General features: G+C 43.1%; 1 protein-coding gene across 3 annotated transcripts in view; it reads right to left on the reverse strand.

Annotated features, from left to right (window-relative positions):
* Positions 1-19,211, reverse strand: part of CPNE4 (copine 4) — a 315,514-nt gene that overhangs the window by 242,368 nt on the left and 53,935 nt on the right. The window contains exon 1 of one of the 3 annotated variants that reach the window (XM_055806292.1): positions 2,497-2,636. The exons of the other annotated variants lie outside the window; for them this stretch is intronic. The gene's annotated coding sequence lies outside the window, so the exon portion shown is untranslated. Of the gene's footprint in view, positions 1-2,496; positions 2,637-19,211 lie in introns of those variants that run through there. 3 annotated transcript variants of the gene reach the window in all.

Here is a 19,211-nt window from a genome sequence, read left to right on the forward strand (position 1 = left end):
ATATTTCATTGCTAACTGCCATATAAATGCCTCCTGTAAACAGCACCGAACATGTAATACCACAATGTGTACTCCATTAGCTTTTCTGCTTATGGAGAGCTCCAAGCTTTGACATGCTGCTAAGAAGATAGTTTTTCTGTCCAAGGTACAAACATCCAATCTTAAGAGTACAATTACTTCATCGTACTCCACCTCACTTCAGTATTTTAAACTGGGGCTCATTTAAGCATCCTATTTTAGAAAAATCTCTCCCAAAAGATTAGGGGATGGACAGTTAGGCATGATAGCCCAGATACATAATGGCTACTGAGCTACACAAACCAATAAAGCTCTTTATATGCATATTAAAAAAATCTTTTTGAATGTTACCAACAGTTTGTCACTAAAGTTAAAAGTATTCAGGAAAGCAATTTGTGACAAAATCACAATTTAGTCACAAAAAACTCTAGCCCAGGAAAGCTGTTCAGCACATGCTTGAGTTTTTCCCATATACCTGTCCTTAAGGATATCTGGTACCCAAGCCACCAATGTGGCCATGAGGTTAACAGTACCAACACATGTCTCTACAGACACTGAATTTACATGCATGTATTCATACTGGATCATGGTCTTTGGGAACACCAGTACTGAAGTACTAACAGTTAGCTAACAGTTATGCTGGTATGCCCTAATTCAGAAACAATACCTGCTCTTTCATAACCAAATCAAATTGCTCCAAATACAGCAAACACACCTGCCCCACTAAAGATTATTTTAAGGCTATTTGAAACTTTCCAGTAATGTGCATTTGAACTCTACAGACCACAATACAGTGCCTTTTTCTTACTCGAAGAGCTAGACTGATGAGACTTTTGCCACCTGAAATTCCAAGGACCCAAGAACAAACTTGAGAAATGCCACCCCAAAGGAGTTCTCATCTGAAAGTAGGTACAACAAAAAAGTGTTGGGTTTTGGGGGTTTTTTTTGTTCCACTCTTCCCAAGCCTGGTCCTATATTGCTGCTATTTGAAGTGCAAGGAAGTTTCTATTTTATTTTACTTACTTTCGCACCTTAAAAAAAAAATAATTGACAGCAACTTTTGCAGTTGCAGCAACAAGAAAAGTTCCATGAACAACTGACTAGAATCCGTAACCCTGCTTACTAACAGGTATTTTAGGAACACAGAAAAAACAAAACTACAATGACTGAATAGTCAGCTCATGCGTGGAAATGGCAACCTGCAAGCTTTTCTGGGTGCAACGCTCTGTTTTCTGTAATATTTCTGCATAATCATACCAGAAAGGATGCTCTTTAATGGAGAGACGACAATTACATGCATGCCTGTACATCTTCTGTTACAGCTGGGTCCCTGGTTCCTGGTTGGGACTTCTAAAGCTCAACTGCGACACAAGCAGTAGGGAATAAAACACATCCAGGAATGAAAACAGCTGATTTTACCTGGCACTGCCAGCAAAATACCTATGCATTTCTAGATTTCAATCAGTATCTTCAAAGGATGTCACTCGTTTCTCTGTTTAACCAACAAGTTTGCTCTTCTTTTAAGGCAGATAAAACAGTTGTCCTGCTCCCTTAAGACATGTCAAGACTCCTTGAAGCGGTGCACCAAAACTAGTTTGACTCGAAAGTACTTCGACTGGACCAGTGAAAACAAGACCTAGATGCAAAGTTACCTAACGGAGCCCATACTGCACATCTACAGCCAGTTAGTTGTGTAACAAACCTCAGGACAATTTTACAGGTCTTAATCAGGCAAAACTCCCTGCTGATTTCCACGAGGGAGCTCTAATCAATCAGAAGCTTGCAAGGACTGGATCCGGTTTTCTCCTTTGTAGTGAAAAGGTTTATTCTGAGCTACGAGAACGCCAGATTATATGAAGTCGGCAAGCCCGTAACGCTCGCTTTAATGGCATAAGGAATTTGCCCCGTTTAATCTACCGACCACAGAAATTAATCCCGTCGGCACTCTGCCTTTGGTAGCAAACGAACCGCAAACCCTAAACTGACATAAAATAACTTCACAAATAACGGAGCCGTTCTCCAGCTGCGACCCTCGTACGCCAGTTAATCAGACAAGACGGCGCGGGCGGCGGGAGATGCGCGGCTCTGCAAGTAAACTACATCACCTCTGGGTAAGCGGGGGAGCCCCGCGTCCCCGCCCGGGTTCCCCCTGAAGTTGCGCCGCTTCCGCGGCAGCCGGGGAGATGCCGGCCGCAGCCGCTGGCGGGACGAGCGGGCACCCGCGACGCGTCCGCAAGCGGGCGGCGGCGCGGGGCTCCCCGGCTGCCGGTGTGCCCGCCGCCACGCCGAGACCGCGGCGGGAAGAGCCGGGCGGGCCGGCCGTGCCCGCTCCACGTGCGCCCCGCGCCAACGGCCGCCGCGCCCGGGTGAAGCCTCGCGCCGTAACCGACGCGCGCGGCCGGGGCGGCAGAGCCCCGCGCGCCCGTCCCGCCGCCACCCGCTCCCCAACTTCCCCTCAGGTTCGCCGCCCGCCCCTACCTGCCCGCCGGCGGCGAGCCCCCCGCGCCGGCTCCCTCTCGGCAGCTGGCAGGAGCGCCGTCCCTCCAGCAGGGCGAGCCCCATGTGAAGAGGAGCGAGGGAGCCCGGCGCCACCGCCGCCGCCGAGGGGAGGGGACGAAGGGAGGAGGCGGGCGCGCCCGCCCTGATGCGCCCGGCGCTCCCCCCGCGCGGTGCCGCCCCGGCCCCGGCGGTGCCGGAGCCGCGGAGCCCGCGGCAGCGCCCCCTGGGGGCCGCGGCGGGCGTGGAGCCTCCCTCGGCCGGCTCGTGCCCAGCCCCGCTCCCGTCGCCGGTGCCCGCCCAGCTGCCTTGGCCTCGGCGGCGCGGGGAGGCCGAGCCGCGGGGCTAGGGCGGGGCGGGTGCTGGAGCCGCTCCGCGCCTCTCTCGGGCGCATCTCCGCCCTCCCGGCCGGGAGCAGCCTGTTCTTCTCGGGGGCCGACCAGCAAACCTGATGGCCGGGCAGGAGCTGCGGTTCGCTGCGGCTGAGAAGCCCTGAGCGCGGCGTTAAGTCCAACCAGTATTTCCAGAAAGCCTTCTGGTTCAAGTTTAGCACCTGGTTAAATTCGGCCTGTAGCATGCACATGGCGGCAAGCAGCACAAATGCATCAGGGCCCGCAAGCCCATGGAGCAGCAGTGGCCTTGCAGGAGCGAGCAGGCAGGGCTGGTTGCTGAGGGGCCACCGCTCCTCCTGGCATCAGGGCTCTTGCTGATTCTGCAATGCCTCCCTAGATGACCTAACAGGGAGAAGGGATAGAATGGCCTCAGCTAAGCAGAAAAGAGTTCTTACAGTTAAAACACAGCACAAGGACCTGGGATATCAGGATTCACTCTTTGACTTTGCCCACCCATGGTGGCCATGCAGTACTTGATCTACCAAGCAGCTGTGGCGATGGCAAAGTGTGCTCCTGTGAAAAGCCTGGCTGGCTTCCCAGAAAACCTCAGATTACGAAGAGAACTGGATTTGCACTTGTCAGTTAAACACATGCCTAAATGTTTGTGGAATACAGCATCTTTGTGTCATAGCTTCCCATCTGTATAATCTAATTTCCACTCCCCACCTCACAAGAATCTGATGAAAAGAAGTTTATAGACGTCTCTGAGGCACACCGATTTGACAGTGATAGAGCTCCTGGAGCACAGCCACCGACAGAGAGATGCTGCAGTTGCATCCGTCCACCCCCAAATAGGCATAAAGATATATGCACAAAACATTTTGAAAAGAGAGTATCTCCAGTGATGCAAATTTTCCAGGAAAGGAAAGGAGCGCAAAACAAGCAAATCAGTCTTATGCTGCGAATTTGACATCAGGTGTTTGCTGAGCCGGCAAATCCTGGAGTACTGCTCCTGAGCACTGTGAGGTATGAAATAGAGAGCAGGCAACCAAACAAATTTGCTAGCCCATACCAGGAACACTCGTCACAAGACTTCCAAATTAAAAAGTATAACAACTGCTACTTGGGGTGTAGCTGAAATCTTCTGCCAGAAACCCCAGACTCTCTAATTAGAGACTTCAACATCATACTGCCACACGTTAGAAATATACACTGTAAACCTGGGTTTTTTTCACAGTGCAGATAAAAAGCAGCATTTTACTGAGCATATTATGCAAAAATACTGCTAATCGGTAATTTGTTCACAGCACTAAAAGCAAAGATCAGTCATTCTATTTCTGCATCTACAGAAATAAACTTAATTTACTTTTATAGTACAGTGAGGTTTACACAAAACTCATTTAAATATCATTTACTGTAATAAACAGTATGATCTCCCTTGTCTTTTCTGCTTACCTCATCTCTGTTACTATTCTTGTAAAAGAAAAGTTGAGATTTTTTTCCCTTATGCACCTAGTGCATCATAGCATAACCACAGAACTAATCAAGCTCTCCAGAGAGCCAAGGTTTCCCTTAGTTTTACTTGGATCTCACAAATATTTTAGCTTAATAACAGCAGAACCATATTGTGCTGAAATATATTGGTGAAGCCACCAGGGAAAAAAATCTATGTATCAGTAGGTACTAGTGCTGTCCCAGAATAACTGTTGGGCAAGGCTGCTTGGTTCCTAGACTCTGCATGCTGTGTCATGGCTAGGAGCTGTGACAGCACACTGGATCTGCTTCCTGCTAGTGGGACACAGCCTCTCTGCACACCACGGTGTTGGATGTTCAGCTCCACTCTCTAGAAAACAGCAAGAAATCCAGGATGCCCTGCAGGAACGAGCGAGACCTCGCACATCCGTAGCTCTGGCAAGATTTTCACAAAAATGTATTTGTGGTCTAGCTGTAGACTGGTGCCTACCACTTAGGTAACCGACAGTAGGGACTGTGAGAGGAAGGAGCAGGATCCAGCCTCAATCTGCACTTAACTGAATCCTGATGAACACCAAGCGTGAGATTTCTGTTCTCTATCTTACGCTCCAGCCCTCAAATCATACATCCCATTCTGAGGCATGGATACAATAAGGGCCTTGAATATCACCTTTAGTTACATGTCCACACAGATAGATGCCTCGACGTTTCCTCTGCTTGCTAATATTACCTGCTAGTCTCCTGCTAGTATTGCTGAAGCACCCTTCACAGGGCACAGAACTGCCGAAAGTACCTGCGTCCTCCTGTGGGTGGCATCAGAATATCTTCAGTGGACCAAGTGTTGCTTGGGAAAGAAGCAGGAGGGAGAAGATACTCCTTGCCAACACCTAAGTATCATTGCAGTGCAGGTGCTGCTTTTGCTAAGAAGCTCCCATAAACCAGTAGATCCTTAAATTAAATGAATGATATAAAATAGTAAGAATTAGCACCGCTCCAGCAACTCTTTTAATTCTGATAAAGAAAGCTCTATCACACCTTGCGTCCACGCCCTCTACATGTTGCAGTTACCACAAGAGGAAGATGCAAATGTGTGATTAAACATCTCAGCTTCCACAGCTTCAGCAAAATCAGAACTTTATCACCACCAGGAGTAGTGTCGCATCTTTTCATGTTGCCCTCAATGAGACAGTTACAAATTGATGAATATGAGTGAATCCCCACAGTCATCTGACAGGACACAGAAGTCTAAGTGCAAGCCAGGATATCAGAGGCTACAGATTTAAGATGTTCACTTGTAACCAGAGCAGGGTTGCTCTGTGTTTTTAAAATGTCATGTTACAACTGTCATGCTTGGGTTTGGTAGCTGTATAGATCAGGAAAGATCTTATTGCACTGAGATAAGTCAGTGCACACCCCGAAGCCAGTATGCACTTTCAAACACTCAAGTGCTAATGCGCAAAACTATATGGGTGTAACTACTGAGCAAATGACTATCTTACCTTCAGAGTATTACACAGCCAATATTTCTTAAGGCTAAGAAAGATAGGAATACAAAGCTCATTCTTGTGCTCATTTTAGAATACTTTTTTCAGAATTTCAGAGAGTACCTTGTACTGTTCAGTTGCCCATATGACTAAATTCCACAGCCTGACACCATAACCACAGCAAAGCTTAATCAGCATACGCCCAGAAACCATGACTGGTTGTAAATGGGGGAAAACAGGACCTTCAAAAACACATCAGGAAAAGCATTTGTGTTGGGTTTTTTTTTCCTTTTATTTTCTTCCCCTTCTTTAAAAGCATTTTAACTGATAAAAGTTGGTGTTTGTTGGCTTTGCAAGTGCTGGTCTGCTCACTGAACATTTACACCAGACTCTTCTACCAGATGTGTACAAGATTTTGCTTAGGAACTTCATTGACACTGTTGCTTGCAAAAGGCCTGGACTAATTGCATTTGAGACCAAATCCTTGATCTCCACAATGACTAGTGAGGTAAGATCCCTTTGTTTTAAAGTTTATATATGTGAGAGAAGGCTGAGGTTAAAATCATCCACCTTCTGAAAACTAGGTTCTTTCAGGGTGTTTCCAGGATCAGAAATCACATATGCTGCCCTAAAACTCACCTCTGATCTATGCTAATACAGGATCAATTCCAGTTTTTCATTTCCTCCCATGAATTTATTCCTAACAGTTATTACACAAAAAAAAGCAAGATTGGTTCTCCTGAGATTATGATTCTGTATGTACCATAGTCATTGTGAGTAGGTGGCACAGACTAAGGGTTTTTATCTTGTCAGCAGTGTTGCTGTTCTTAGTTTTCTACGCGGTCCTTGTGTGTGTCATAGGCACAATAGATACACATTGGCAGCTTTGATAGTATCAGAAAGGAGCTGATCTCCCAGTACAGGAAATCTCTAAAACTCTCATTGTATTGGCAGCAGAATTTTAACCAACAGTTCCCAAGAGCCTCCACCAGCACATCATTGCCTTTAGATGGCTCAGAGCTACTAAACATTAGAGAAAATGAAAATGACATGGGAATTATAAAAAAGAAAAAAAAGCAATAGTGAGTGGGGTTACAGCTATAGCTTGGGACCCAACAGTTTTACAAATCAACCAGGTGATCTTGTGATGCGTGGCAGTACCTGAACCCTTATACTGGACTCTCTTGGCTTCAATCCTTAATCACTCTGGAGTCCCTTAGCATAGTTTTGTGTCACCAAATAGCCATAAAGCTGATGCTATTGCTCTGTGTAGGACGTAATACTGAGTAATGTGAAAGAGGAGAAGGTACACATTAGCTTGAAGGCAGGCACTATGCTTTCTAGCAAAGCTCCTTTGGCCCTGCTAAGACATATCATCTCTTGCTGCCTGCCACTGCTGCATTACAGTCATTCATGCCATAGCAAGAATGACATGGAGTCTGAGTAGTGCCCAGCAGCTCCCAGGAGACAAAAGTTATCCCAAGCAAGACAATGACAAGCAATAACTGATGCAGAAATTACTGCCACTGACTTAGCAAGATCATATTATCTTCAGTTCCACCTGCTGAGCTATCCAACATCTCTGGAAAGTGACATCAAGTGAAAGAATTGGAAAAAGACAAAGATATCTTTGTTTCTCTAATAAAGGTTCCTGTTGAAGAAAACTATTGAAAAAGCAAGATAATCAAAGTAATAAGGGTTGAAAATTCTAAGGTACACAAAATCGCTTCAGCTTTTCCTGCCCAGCTTGCTAAGGGGTCCCCAAGCCATTTTGCCATGGATGGTAGTGTCGGCATCCCTATTGTACAATCTCACAAAGCCAGCCCTGCCTGGACATCAAGTCAATCAACACAGAATAAAAATAATCCTTCCTCTAGATAAAAAATATTTGTCACTGCCCAAAATTTAGCAAAGGAAAATTTAATCCTCCCTCATACTCCCCAGAAAACTCACAGGGGTTTTCTTGTGGCTACAGTGACAGTGGCCATCAGTGATGCCAGAGACATGTCCCATCTTGTAGCAATGCAATTCAGCTGCAACTGTAAGCGGACTGAAACGTAGAGCTTCCATCTGTGGATTTTAGGTCTTTAGTTCTGCTGATTTCAGTACATGCCTGTGTGATTCTGGCCTGAAGGCTTATTTATGAAGAACCATATAGGTCAGCAGAGATCAGCGTAAGCAGTTTTTATCAACTTGCAGAACTTGTGGCCACTGACACTGTAGCCACAAGAAAACTCCCTATATAGGTATATAGCTTCTCTATAAGCTCTGTAACCATATTCAAAAGACATTCAGCTACAGTTACTTTAATTTCATGCTAATTAGGTATTACAGAAATTAAGTTCACAGTGTTAAGGTCAGGGCACTACTGCAGGTCCCACTAGTACCACACTCCCTACATTTCATGAGTCTCTGTGTTGTCAGATAAGTAGTTAGGAGAGGCTGTGCCTCTCTGCCACTACAGAATCAATATTTTGGCTCCATTTACCCCTATACACATCTTCAAGCCCCATACAAGCAGCCAGTATGGCCTTTCACTGGCCAATGGACTGGTGATGCAAGACCTACCCAACACGTAGGATGCTGTCATGGCATCTGGCAGCACCACAAACAGGCATTGGTCAGGGTATCATAGCCATACTGCCTTCCATATGGTGACAAGGGGTGCAGGAGGCAAGATAACAGTGCCTATACTATAAAGAAGCTGTTCGCAACCTTTTTTGTTATATCTGCACTTAATGTGGGTGAATTTAAAAGACAGTTAAAAATGTAAACAAGCTATATGAAGATCATGGAAAAGTGAAGGCAGATCACAGCATCTAGACAGAGGGATATTGGTTTAAAGTGGCATTGTGTTATTCAATAAAGTTTTCCTTATAGCAATGGTGGAACTGAGAGGAATTACAGTAGGCCTCATCTAATATACTTTGGTGATCATTTGGCAAGGATATGCTAATATAACAATACTTTTTCTCTTACCAGCCTCTTCTGTGTTTTGGCAGCCCGTATATTTTTTTTGTGCCCCCTCCACTGCCCCCAGAGAAAACCAGAGAATGAGGAAATGTCACAGCCTAAAACAAGCTGAGAATAACCCATCCATCATAGCCTTTTTTCTGAATGAAACATGACATTCCACCTAAAAATAAAGGCTCCATTTGACTGCATTTTGTTCATCCACTAGTTAAGACAGGGTAAAGGTTACGCCTCATACAACACTTTGTCCACACTATTGCCCAAATGTGTTCGGTCATTTGCCATTCTGGCTGCTTCTTGGCAGATTTTTAGCTACTGTGTAGCATGTGCATTTCTATCGCTCTGTCAAACAGCCATTGATTATGCCAGCCTCATGCTATTTTCCTTGGAAAACTCCAAGGCTTGTTTAACAATAAGTGCCTGTTGCTTTCTCTCAACAATTGGCTGAGAGAAAAAGCATCTTTTGTTAGAAATAATGGTTTGCTTAAAAACACCCAGCTCCCTTTGTGCTTAAGTTTCATACACAGCAGGAGGCTATCTCAGTGTATCAGTAATAAAAAGTCTCTACCGTCAGGGTCAGAGGTGTTTCTTTACAAGGTACCATGGTTCCTGGCAACACTTAGAGCCCTGATATCATAGAAGATATTCAATACCCCATATTCCCTGTAACCTACAGATGGTAATTTGTAATGTTTTTTACAAGAATATGAATAAGGAGCTACTGTACCAAACTGGAATTTACCAATAAAAGTACATTCAGAGCTTTTAAATATCTTATTTTCACCATTTAAAGGTGTAGTTAAGCCAATTCTCTATAATAAGGTAGTAGTCTGTGAAGGTAAAATCAGTTTTTCAGTGTCAGAACAGAAACCTCCTCTTACACATATACTCCAGACAAGAAACAGAGGAAAAGTGCAAGTTCAGTGTCTTCTGATGCAAAGCTTCTGATCACCCCTTCCCAGTCCAGTTCAGCACTGGTGTGCTAAACTCCCATGAACAACCAAATAGTTACAACTCACCTATAGGTTTTGAGCATAGAAAAGTACTTACTATTAAGAAGCTGCTCCTTATTCAAGAAAAGCATAAGCTTTACAGTTGGAAGTGTACAGTTATCCCAGTGAACATTTCAGACAATCTAGCAATCTAGATTGGGATGACCCCTGGACTTTCACAAGAGAGGCATAGAATTACCCCCAAAATGCCTGTGTACACAACGTTTTTAACATTTGGTTAGGGAGAGCTATAGCAAGGACAGGGTGAGGAAGATGTCAGATGTAAACAGTTGCCTGAGCCACTCTGCCAGCTTTTGTGGCTAGTGCTAAGACAAAGACTTCCCACAGTGGCAAGGGTAGAAGAGGTCTTCTGGGGTGATGAAAATATATGCTAAAAGCATTTTACACAAAAGGATACATTAAATGTGTTCTTTGCAATCATTTTAACTAATACCATCCGAAGCAGGATGCTATTTTCTCTCTTACCGCTTCTGCTAGCGACAGGAGAAGTGTTTTAGATAAGTGTGAGTGATGGAACTTCAAACAGAAAATAAAAATATGCCAAGTGAAACTAGAATAAGGTAACCCTTACAGGGAGATTCTTGCCCTGTAAGATTACAAGGGTGTTCTGCAGAATTTAGCGGGGATCAGTCACAACAAATCACATGACAAGACAAGGGCTTAAAAAAACCCACCCACTATATTTGTAACCACACTCTTCAGAACTTACGACTATTTAAAAATCTAGTTGTTTAGAAGGAGTGCAGCTTTTCATACAGCACAGCAAATCCCAACCCCTATCTGACAAGACTAGGAAGAAATTGTGCCTGTGTACAGGTTACTCTAGATTAATCACCTGCCCACCGAGGCAACATTGCCATTCACAAAGGTAAGATGTCAGAACAAGATGAAGCATGGGTCTGATTCAGCATGAAACTTCTTACATGCTGCTGCTTTAGGTTTTCCCCAAAGTGCTGACTTTTATCCTACCCGAATTTAGTTCATACAAAAGTATAAAAAAAAAAAAAAACCAAAGGAAGAAAGAAAGATTGTCACCCTTCTTTCTTTAGGCTGCTGTGTGTGCATGTGTTTTTTCAGCCTGTGACAGGGCTTCCAAAAATGGGGTCTGTGATGTTCCAATGTTTCAGTCATTTTGCATCATAAATAAAAGGAGTGAGGAATCCTTAGATTTCCTACAGGAAGACTTTCCTTTGTAGTGTGGCTAACACTGCTGAGCTGATATTTTTCTGCATAATTGCTGAAGATGGAGGCCAAGGGCACTAAGATTTAATGAGAAAGGTTATCTCCTGGTGTGTCCCTTTTCAACGGCTTCTTTTTTCTTTTCTTTTCTTTTTTTTTTTTGCAAGTTAACAAAATATTTCCAAGAGTCTACCGTGATGCACCTGAACTGTTACCTGTGAAGAAGACATTCAACCATCTACTAAAGCATTTTTATATAGCACCTTGCTTAAGTCAGAAATGTTAGCTGAGGTAGTAATTCATGACCAAAGGGAAAGGACGCATGTGCGCATCTGTGCCTCAGAGCAGTTCTATGCAGGAAGCCAATGGGAAAATTAGAAACTCATTGGTTTATCCTTTCTAAGCTTCTTTTTTATCTTCTCTGTACAGGTCCTGCCTTTTTTCATTGATCTTACCTCTGGCCCATCATCTGGGATTCCATTTTTTTCTCTCCTCTTTCCTCATCCCCAATTTACTGACTCTTCTTTTCTAGCTCTATTTCACTAACCTCAGGTTTGGGTTTATTTTCCTTTCCAAACAATATTTAGGACTACAAACATTATCATTAATGACAAATTTTATCATTTTATTAATAATCTTTCATTATGCATCTTCTATACTGCTGAAGTCAATTAGGAAAATAATTATCTTCCTGTGTCTGAGCAGCAAATTGGCTTAACTCCAGAAAAAGGTGTTCCCCAGAAAGGCTTCCTACTGAAATGTAGCTTATGACATACAGTAGCCTGAATGCTATGGATCCTATTTACTGAGCCCTAGCCAGCCACAGTCTTTATTTCCCACAGCAAATTCATCAGTGATGAATCACTCAGTCCAGCAGCTCCTGTCAAAAGATTTGCACTTTCTTACTGGAGGGAAGCCTACATCATGTTACCCACAGACTCCCCTCAAGGGTCATCATTAGCTAAGAAAGAGCTTATTATTTCTTATATGCCATACTCTAGCCAAATGCAAATCAGCTACTGAAGTCTTTCTTGGTCCTTGGAGGCCATCCAAACCACCAGCCCTGACTGCCCCTGCCTAGCCTCCCTGGGGCTCTCCTCACCCTGCCCACTGTCCCAGCATCCCCAGGAGCACCAGATCCTGCCCCAGAAATGATGCAGCAAGGCCAGCCTCCAGTGTCCTACAGCCCTGCCTGGTCTGGCTATGGACCCCACTGACCTGGGGCCACATCCCGTCCCATCCCTGTCCACAGTGAGGTGTCTGATGCCCAGGGGTGGGGCTGACCTACTCTTCACTGGGATGGTGTGATGGGCCCTGGCTGCCCTGCAAAGTTCTTTTGAGTCCCTGTCTGTTAGGGAATAGCTGGCCCTTGCAGCACCCTGACAGTAATCACTATAAAACCTGTACATGTGAGACTCATTGGAAGAGTTGGTAACATGGATACTGACAGCTAAACAAAAAATCCCATTTCTAAGCATGAAGAACAAGAGATTCTCCTCCCAGAGAGGAGTGAGTGAAGTATTTGCCACAGCTATGAACAGAAATTAGTATGGATCACAAGGAAGAAATAAAGGGGACCAACTGAACAGGATAACAGCAGCATGAAGACATTGCAGCCATCATCCCTCCTCTTGCTCTCATTTGGTCCACTTTTTATTCTGGACTGCATCCAGTGAGCTTCCCTCCCAGTTCTGTAAAGTCCACAGTTCCTAGCTGAAAGGACAATAGGACCTGCCATATAGAGGTCTCTGTAAGAGCCCTATAAAGTCACACAGAATCAGATTAGCCACAATTCAGTGTCTGTACAAAAGCAAATATTCAAACATTGTTTGCTGCATCTGACCACAGCCCAGACCACTGTCTGTCTTGATTCATCCATGGACTTGCCCATCAGCTGGAACACACCCTCTGCCCATGTGAGGGGAAGAGCACATCCATCACACCAGCCACTTGTCTGATATAGCCCTCACCCTGGCCAACCGTGGTGGCAAGGACCCTCAGGACTTCAGAGTCTGACCAACAACCAACACAAGCCATTTACACAGGAGATCCTAGGCTCTGCTCATGATTGTGTGAAACCAGTGGGCAGCACATTCCTAACTTGGCTCAAGCTCTCCTCCCCAGGCCATCCACCTTCTGCTTTCTTTTCTGTGATTCTTCCCAAGAGAGTGGAGTTTCAGAGTCTTTCACCTCCAGTGTGCCATCCATCAGTCACATTCCCAGATGTACTTTTTCATCTTCTTTCCATCCCCATGCCTGCTGCTCTGCTAACGGAAGTCCTTTTCTATCAGCATTACCCAGCATATTGTGAAAGGTAAGCCTTTCGTCTCCCTGATGGGGCTACCCCCCACAGCTTTCCATCGAAGTGGGCTCTTCTCTCTGTACAGCCCCCATCATGGCTGGAGAGTGCACATCAATTAGGATGGCGGCAGGCAAGTACTTACCACCTCTGAATCAAACAATTTTCGCTGTTGCTTTCAAGTTTTATTAATGTTTATTAATTCCTGTTGATATCTTGCCAAAAGCATTTTTGGAGAATGGCAAAATAATTAGAAGATACCCATGCTCTTTTTCCCCCTCCCTCCTGGATGCTGACAAATTGTTTATTAAGGGGAAGACTAATTCATTATCCACAGATAGTTCATAACCGAAATATACTGCCACCTGCACACATCTATTTCTGGTAGCCTATTGAAGTATTCTGCCTCATAAAGTCCTTCAGTTCTGAAGCATGACAACAGAAAATTGCTGTGGAAACCTGAGGACAGAGGATGACTAACCTCTAACTCCAGTACTCGGAAAGGTGACAAGTCTGCATTTAATTTTATTTACCAGCTACAGCACAGCAAGAGAAGTGTTTACTCCCTTCAGTCCGGAGTTGCCACTAAGACAATAACAGCAGCTGCACTAAGACAGCTCTTTCCAGTTCTAAAGCACTTTGCATCTATTAACGCTTTGAGCCCAACAACTCCTTGAAAAAGGATAACAAAACAAAGAAAACTGAAGCAACTTGCCATTGAGAAATCACCCAAGCTACAATTACCTCTCAGAAGCATAAGATGTGTCCACACCTGTGTCTCCACAGTCTGCCAGTTTCTCAAATAATACTGCATTTATTGTCTTTATCCTCACCCACATAGATAGACACCTCATCTGCAAGCAAAAAAAGATAATTTGGTTCTAACAAGGAATCTGGAAAAAAAAACTCCTCAAGAAACAAAGATGCAGCCAAGTAGTAAGGGAAGAAAACACATAAGTGAGTATGAAGAACAAAGCCAAGACTCTACCCCCACAGTCTGTAGTTGTCAAAATGGACAGGTGTCTACCACTCCATCACACAGACATTTTAAAAATGCACTCTGCAGATGGGGGCTGGCATGTAGATCCCAAGCTGATTTTGAAATATCCTTACTTTTATATTTGTTTGACCACTAAACAAAGGTATTAACCTATCTGTAAAACACAAACCTGAATATAGAAAACATTTCCTGTTCTCAGTGCTACAGAAACCTACATAGGAAACCCTCATGACTGTATTTTAACCCTAAATATGCTGTAGGAGGACTCAGTGTATAGCTCATAGACAAATTTCTGGTGTAGAAGGTAACAAGTCTCCCATCTCCTCACATGACATCAGAGAATGACCTGCTAGTCCTTCCTGGCTGAATTTACACACTGACAGTGTCATTCTCATAGATCTGTCCTGATAAAAGTGGATTGCACTTTATTGCACATTATGATCCTACCAGAGCATGCCTAACTGGTGAAACTGAGGGGCAGAAGGATAGCTACCTCAGGATAATTACCTCTGTGTACAGTACACTCCAGAGCAAATATAACATTTTTCAAAACCATTATGTCTCTCCGTCTAAAAGGAAATAGGTATTCTGAAATACTGTAACTTATTCTGTGGCGGAGGGTTCACATGGAGAAGTATTCCAGTGCTACTATAAAGGAATAGTTTACACCAGTTCTGCAAAGTAAGTCTTAAGCCTTCTGTAAATTCATCATGCAGTTGTGCAAAAAGAAAGTGAACTTAGGATATTGTCAGTGAGTGGAAGACCTTTCACATCACCTCTTTGGCACAAAAGCAACTGTAGTAGTTTAACTCCAGCTGTCAACCAAGCACCATGCAGCTGCTCACCCACTCCCGCCACAGCGGGATACGGGAGAGAATTGGAAGAGTAGAAGTGAGAAAACTCATGAGCTAACATAAAGACAGCTTAATAGGAAAAGCAAAAGCCGCGCATGCCAGCAAAGCAAAACAAGGAATTCATTCACTGCTTCCCATTGGCAGGCAGGTGTTCGTTCAGCCATCTCCAGGAAAGCAGGGCTCCATCACGCCTAACAGTTACTCAGGAAGATAAATGCCATCACTTTGAATGTCCCCTCCTTCCTCCTTCTTCCACTAACTTATATATACTCAGCACGATGTCATATGGTATGGGATATTCCCCTGGCTAGCCTGGGTCAGCCATCCCAGCTGTGTCCCATCCCCAAGCCCCTGTGCCCCTCTAGCCTTCTCACTGGCAGAAACTGAAAAGTCCTTGACCTCATAAAAACACTACCTAGCAACAACCAAAACCATCACTGTATCAACACTGTTCTCACACCAAATCCAAAACACAGCACTGCACCAGCTGCTAAGAAGAAAACCAACTCTACCCCAGCCAAAACTAGGACAGCAACATTTTTTGAGGCTGTCCGGAGAGCACATCTAGAGACATGAAACTGTAGCAGAGCATGACCAGGTTATGTTGTTTTGCAGTTCACTATTAAACCTTTATATGCTGATGGTGAAACTCCACTGCATGCTCTCTAAATAACAACAGGAGGCAAGAGCAGATTCTGAGGCTCCAGGGAAAAGAGCTCTTTCAAGAGACAGAAAAAGGGACAAAGCAGCACAGAGGAAGTTACGGACAACTTACAGTGCTTTCCCTAGTACTACAACAAGGCAAAGTTTCAGTTACTCTAGAACTTCCTTTTTTTTTTTTTTTAAATGGTGAGTTCCTTTTCTTAGACATTCTCTAAGAAAAATAGATTACTTTTTTCATTAGTAAAGCAAATCAATGAGGTTTAGTGAAGTTTAGTACATTAAGTTTATTTCATCTAACATCAGCCAGATCAGGAAACTCTGACAATAATCACTGTCATGACAACACCACAGGTGCATCCTGTGTGCTTGTTACTATTCCAGGATGGAGCTATGTAACTCATAGGCTTTCCTGTGCTTTGTAATATATAGAGTAAATTCTATTTATTTCAGTTCCATAGACTTAGCAATTCCAAAAATGAGAAAACAAGCAACAACTTCTTGGCAATCCTTGCAACCACAAAGCTGTTTTGTATGAAGATTTGCTTACTTATTTTTATTTTAAGGGACAATGTTGTGTTCCAAAGGTTTCAGAGACACATAGAGAAGAAGTGGCTGGGAACGTAAACTGAGGCAATGTAGAGGGGCTGTCTTTTATTCAAGGTCTCACAGCAAGTCAAAAGCATCACCAATAATATAAGACTTTCCCTTATATGACCTACCTGGGTTTTGGAGACTAGTATCTACAAGAGAGATGTTTATTGTTATGAGCCCTGAAAAAAACCCTACCATTCCATACTATGCAATTGTAAGATGACCAGAGACCATTCTGCATATGTTATCTGTCTGCTGGTAAACATAGCGTCAGCAAGATTTTTAAATTTTTGTTTAACAGAAGAAAAAATAGTGAATATCCAGATAAAATGCTACTCTCAAATCAAGTACTGTTTAAGGATTGCATTGAGGGAGATTAAAAAGCTCAAAAGAATAAAAGCTCTGAATTTCTTACTCCATGATGCATTCTACTAATGTGTTTCAGTCTTCTGAGCAGTGACAAACAGATGGACACCCTCAGAAGACCCCTGATGTCTGGCCCTTGCTAAGGGATATTCTAAGCATCCTTGGAGCTAGCAGTCAAACTGCATTCAGAGCCCACAGGGATGTCCCCCTGCCTTGTAAGCTATATCAGACTGCAGGTAACCTTGTCACCAGCCTCTCAGAGGAAAGATTAGTGACCACTTGCAAAGTAAGGGTGTGCTGACAATGAATGAATGCAGTAAATTTAAGAGGAAGACTTTTCAAAAGGAAGCATTTTAACTTGCACAAAAGTGCTTAAATTGATCCCATTCAGAAGCCAAAGTGTACTTCGGGTCTTCTTGTTGAACAAAAGGTAATAATTGAGGCATTACCCCAATAACAGTCCAGTGAACTGCAAATATTCCTCTACTGTCAGATAATAGTTGAGATGGAAAGAATATTAGTGTCGTTGATGCAAAATTGCAGCACATTTTCATATTTACAGCTTAGTCAGCTACTCTGAAGAGTTCTGAATAGAGTAAGGAACAGCAACATGCATTTCCCTATCCCCATCATGCCAGCTGGAATACCTATGGAGGCTGCATTTCCTACTAGCTCCAAAATCCAGGCAGGCTTGAGGAGACCAAAATTTATCCTCAAGAGTTGCTACTGTTCTCAGAATTTATTTCAGTACAAATGCTAAATAATTCCCCTGGAGCAGAGGAAAGCACTTCAGGATGATGCTGGGGTACAGAATTGTATCCCATGATTTGTATGGTTTTCCTTTCCCTTCAGCACTGATTTTTGCTCAGTGTAATCATCTGATCTGGGGTCATTAATGGAAGTTTTGAGCTTATATAATAACCAGGCAATATTCTTTAGGGGATGGAGTGAATACCTAGTGCATTGATTCACTTAATTTCTCTGTAGGCATTGCCCAAACCTGTATCCTCAGTGGATCTAAGCAGTCTAATGTATCTTTCTGTTCAAAATGGCTAAAAATGTTTAGCTGCTTCGTTGTAAGTTTCTGCTCATGAAGAGCTGTTTCTTTTATGTAAAATGTTAATGTGTCGATACTTATAACTGAGATATGTTGGAGAGGTTTTCTTCCTTTAGCTAGCTACTTAAAATAGCTAGCGATGTGTGATGTATATTTCTAGAGGCTGTCAGGCAATGCTATTTTTGATGATACAATATGTCTGCTTTCCCTTACCACAGAGGAAGACAGTAATGCTGGACTGAACATGTTTTTCTCCCAGATGGGATGTCTTTGGGGAACCATCAAGAAAACTGACAATATATACACAAGAAAAAAGCATAATTGAACAGTTCCTGTCATAAGCCCCATTGTTTAAATGAAAGACAGTTTTGAATCGTTGATTTTATCAAGGAAATCAATGTCTTAACAACCATAGATCTACTCCTGAGATCAGTAGCAGACATGACAACTTTCAAACATACTTCAGACAGTTCACTTGTTCGTGTTGTTGCTATTACTGGGTTAGAGAGAGCAGTCTGCTAGTAAATTGGCATTCTAATACCAGTAGCAGTGTCACAAAGTAGCAGAGAAAAGCTGTAATTTGTGAGCTTGTTTGTTGTGAGATAGCTGTAGGTGTATGCAGTAGGAGTATAATACAGTCACCAGGACTATGTTGTGATTCATGCTATAGATCTTAATATAAACTAAGATGGAAAACACATTTATTAAAAACTGGAGCGTGCCTATCCCTTACAGGGACACACAGAAGTAGGAGTATGCTCTCTCTACCCAGTGGTCTTGGTATCAGCAAGTAAAGTTGTGCCAAATGTGTTCATAGGTGCCCTGCCTTTGCTGTTTATCAGATGCAATAGACTACTAAACTCAGCTTTCCCTTTACATACACAAATCCAATTGTTCTACAATTAAAAAACCCATACAATTAGAAAGACTTCTAGAAAAATGAAACAAAATCCCATAATGACATCACTAAAAGATGGATGCTAATGTCTGTGGGAACAATAGTTGGTACAGACCAAAGATCTCAGTTCTTCAGTGAAAGGAAAGAGCAGAATCTGGCCATGACATAAAACCCCTTCAGTGTAATAGTCTGTAATCTTAAATTAAATTTATATTAATTATATTATTTATTATTTATAGTAATTATAGTATAAATAATTTATATTAATTGTGTTGTAATTAATTAAATATGTAAAATTAAATTAAATTAAATTTAAAAAGTAATAGTAAAAACAGCATAAACCGTGATAGTCGAAGTATATGCTGACCTATAGAAAGCAAGTAGGTGTTTATGACCTGATCAGCTCCTACATGACTGAGCATTTCTACCACAAACCAGTCTGGTTCTTTCCAATCCCATCCTCAAGGACTGGACAAAAACTGGTTAAAAGACTGTTCTGGCAGATAAAGAATAAG

Source organism: Falco peregrinus, chromosome 5 (assembly GCF_023634155.1).
Source record: "Falco peregrinus isolate bFalPer1 chromosome 5, bFalPer1.pri, whole genome shotgun sequence".
Taxonomy (NCBI): Eukaryota; Metazoa; Chordata; class Aves; order Falconiformes; family Falconidae; genus Falco; species Falco peregrinus.